We start from the raw sequence: 3,997 nt of genomic DNA on the forward strand, positions 1-3,997 counted from the left end.
TGACCTTCCTGTGGCAGATACCATTCGGACCCGAGTCTGAGCCAGGAGGCCCCTTCATTTTACAAATGGGGAAACTGAGGCCAGCAAGTGTCAGGGATGGGCTCGGGGGCTCTCAGGCAGCCAGAGGTGGGCCAGTCCTGGCCCAGGCTTTGGGCTCCACTGGACTCTCCCCTGGAGGTCCCATGCAGACACTCCCCTGCAGCCCCAGAGAGTCTTGGCGGCCGTGCCCTGTCCCTGGGAGACACAGATGCCAGGATGTTCGGGGAGTTGGTGCCACTAATTAGTCACATCATTTTTGGCATCTCAGACAGCCTCGGGGAACTGGAGAATGTCATTGTCAAAGTATTTTTGAATATTTGCCTTCTCAGCAAGAAGTTGCTGTGAGAACACTCGTCTTCCATTCGGGTGGATACTAACAAAAATAACAAGCCCTGGGAGCTGGAAGGATCTGGGAGCTTGGGAGAGAAGCTGAGGGAAACCTGCTGCTGCCGGTTCCAGCTGTGACACTCTGCGCTCTGGGCCTCGCGTCCTCCCATAATGGGGCTCATGCATTTCTCAGGTATTTGTCGAAGCCCAGCCTGTGCCAGGTGCTCCCCTAGGCTCTGGAGAAACAACTGGGAGCAAGACAGACCCGGGAGTCCCTGCCCTCAATGGGCTGCCATCCCAAGGGGGAGCCAGACAGTACAAATCAGTAAGGTCTGCTAGCTGGGGGCACATATAAAGGAGAAACTAAAGTGTGTTGGGTGGTGGGAGGGGTGGCCTTCCAGAGACAGTGCTCGGGGATGATTCACTGAGAAGGTAAGATCTGAGTCAGGGTCTGAGGGAGATGAGAGTGAGCCCAGGAGAGCTCTGGAGAGAAGTATTCCTACAACAGAGAACTGCAGGTGCAAAGGCCCTGGGAATGCTTGGTTTGTTCGAGGATCAACAGAAAGGCCAGTGGTGCTACAGCTGGGTGGTGACACAGAAAAGGTGAGATGACAAGACAGTGTTTGATAGGCCCCAGGGGCCTGCTGTGGAGGGCCTTGTAAACCACTGGACAACCTTTGTTTTCCTTTTCCTTTTCCTTCTTCTTTTTCTTTTCTTTCTTTTTTTTTTCTCAGTGCAAAAAGGTTGTTTTATTAAAGCACAGGGACAGGACCCACGGGCAGAAAGAGCTGCCGAAAGCCTTTGTTTTCATTCTGAGTAAGCTGGGAGCCACTGGAAGGTTCAGAGCAGGGGAACGACGTGATCTCTTTTCTGCATTGACCGTCTTCCTCTGGTGCTCATAGGTCAAGGGCAGAAGCAGACAGTCCAGGCGAGAGGTGACGGGGCCGTACCAGGGTGTGGGTGGTGGAGGAAGGAGAGGGGCTGGGGGCAGAGTACAGGCTGGATGTGGAGTTTGAGAGAGAGGAGCCGAGGTGCCTCCAAGGTTTTGACATGAGCATGTGGGAGAAGAGGTGACATGCCGCTGAGGTGGGACCCGAGATGGGCTCAGTGTTGAGATGTGTGTGGTGCCCATTGTTCAACCCTGCGCAGACTGGAGCGAGTGGCTAGACTTGAGGCCAAGTCCCGGCTGGAGACACAGATTTGGGAGTCATCGGAAGAGAGGTGTTATTTAAAGCCAGGAGCCTGCCTGAGATCCCTGAGGGGTGAACAGGAGCACAGGCCTGGGGCCAACACAATAAAAGCAGCATCTCCGTCCCTGCCCAGGGCAGCACCTGGGGGTTCCTCAGCCCAGATGGGTATTTCACTATCATCACAAAAGCCACACTGGTGCTCCGACCCCTCCGTGCAGACCACTGCCTCCTCCAGGACCTTGGGTCACAGCCCAAACATCCAGGGCTTGTCCTTTAGACAGGAGCGGTGGGTGGGAATGCTGAGGGACAGAGTGCAGGGTGCATGGCTGTGTCTAGACGCAGGGTCGCCCTAAGCCACCCATTACGGCCCCGCATCCCATGTAGCGGGCCTCTGCACTGAATTTGAAGGCTAGGCTCCAACTCTGGTTCCTGAGTTCTCTGTGCATGCTTCTGTGTGTGTGTGTGTGTTTGAAATGCACATAACAAACCCATCATCAGCACCATTCTGAAATGTACAATCCGGTGGCATTAAGGACAGTCACAGCGTCGTGCAGTCGTAGCTGCTCTCTGGGTGTAGAACTTTGTCGTCACTGGGCAAAAAGCGCGTACCCATTAGACAGTCACTCCTACTTCCCCCCCCCACCAGAGCCTGACAACCACAAAGCCACCTTCTGTCTCTATGGAGTTGCCTATTCCGGACGTGTCGTGTAAGTGCAGACATGCTGCGACCTTCTGGGGCTGTTTCTCTCCTCAGCGTAGTGCTGTCAAGGTCATCCATGCTGTAGCTTGTGTGTGCGGAGTTCACGTCTTCATTTTGTTTCTTAAGGTTTTATTTATTTATTTATTTATTTATTTATTTATTTATTTATTTAAGAGAGAGAGAGAGCACAAGTGGGGGGTGAGGAGTGGCAGAGGGAGAGGGAGAGGGAGAAGCAGGCCGCCCGCGGAGCAGGGAGCCAGACGCGGGGCTCAATCCCAGGACCCCGGGATCATGACCGGAGCCGGAGGCAGCCGCCGAACAACTGAGCCCCCCAGGCGCCCTGTGCATAGCTCATTCCGTGTTAGCGCTCGTCCCCCATTCCTGGCCAGGTCTGTGACGTCCAGGTGGACAGTCCCCACCCGACTTCAGTTGCCGTGAGTGGGGTTCACACCGTGGGGTTCACACCGGGGAGAAGTGAGTCCCCGTGTCAGGGCGCAGTGGGGCAGGGCTGGTGCCCACCGTGGAACAGGAGTGACAAGAGGGATGCGTGGCTGCTGTGGAGGCTTCCGAAGTCAGGGGTCACTCCTCAGCTTTGCCCTCAGCTGAGCTCAGAGTCAGCCCAACATCTGGGCCTCCGGGGTTTGTTGTTGGTTCCGTCCTTCTGTTGTCGTTGTCCCTTTGTTCTCACTCTGGTCGCTCTGGTCGGCTGGGACCGGAGGTGAATGAATGGGCCCCACCACCATCTTTCCTTTCCTTCTAAGAATTTCTGAGATTTCCAAAGGAGCCCTTTGGGATAGGCTTCACCCCCTCCTCAGAGGAGAAGCAGGGGCAGGGAGGATTCTCGGAGGAGAGGGCCACAGCCGGGTGACCGAGGGGGGCCTGGCCTCCCCTCGGTCTGTGTGGTTTCCCCCTCCGGCTCTGAAAATACTGGGCATTTAGTGAAGGAGCCCGATGTCATTCATGTTGTCCCCCCATTAAGAGGATGCCGCCTTCCTGGGGCACCCATCAGAAGGCACCTCTGCAGACGCCCCCGCCGTGTGCGGGGCCAGCAGGGGCAGACGCCAGCGAGCTCACTGCAAGGGCAGTGAGGGAAGAAGGAGGCGATGTGGCTGGAGGCTTCTTGGGCCCTGACAGACCTTCCTGCACAAGCGGCTGCAGTGGCCTTCCCCAGGCTTCACTCCACCTGCGTCAGCCCCAGCAGCCCCCTGCGGGCACCACGAGGAGGCACAGGTGTACTCTCCGGCGAGGCCAGGCGCCGGACAGGGGCTGGCGCCCAGCAAGAGCGGGACCTGTGCCAGGGTGGAGGCTAGTGAGGGCGTGATAACAGGAACAAAGGGTGCCTTAACTGTCATGGAGATAAGGCGGAGACTGAGACGGAGATGGGGCGCAGCAGGGAGGAGGCCCTGGGGTGGGCTGCTGGGGGTGGGGCGCGGGGCATGCTCTCTGAGGAGGTGCCCGCTGAATAAGGTGGAGGCAGCCTGTGAGGACCCAGGGAAAGGTGTTCCAGGCTGATGAACAGCCCAGGGCCTGTGCAAAGCCCTGGAGGCAAAGGGGGAGGGAGAGGCAGGGAGTGGAGGTCAAGGGGGGAGGGGGCCACATCCTGGGGGGAGGGCAACAGGAAGCCCCTGGAAGGACGGAAGGCTAAGATCCAGTCTGTGTTTCCAAGATCATCTCTGGTTGTCCGGTGATTAGGGGATGGAGCCGTGGGAGGGAGGGGAGCAGCCTGGCGGGGGGGGGGGGC

The sequence above is a fragment of the Ursus maritimus genome, unplaced genomic scaffold, assembly GCF_017311325.1.
Source record: "Ursus maritimus isolate PB19 unplaced genomic scaffold, ASM1731132v1 scaffold_25, whole genome shotgun sequence".
Taxonomy (NCBI): Eukaryota; Metazoa; Chordata; class Mammalia; order Carnivora; family Ursidae; genus Ursus; species Ursus maritimus.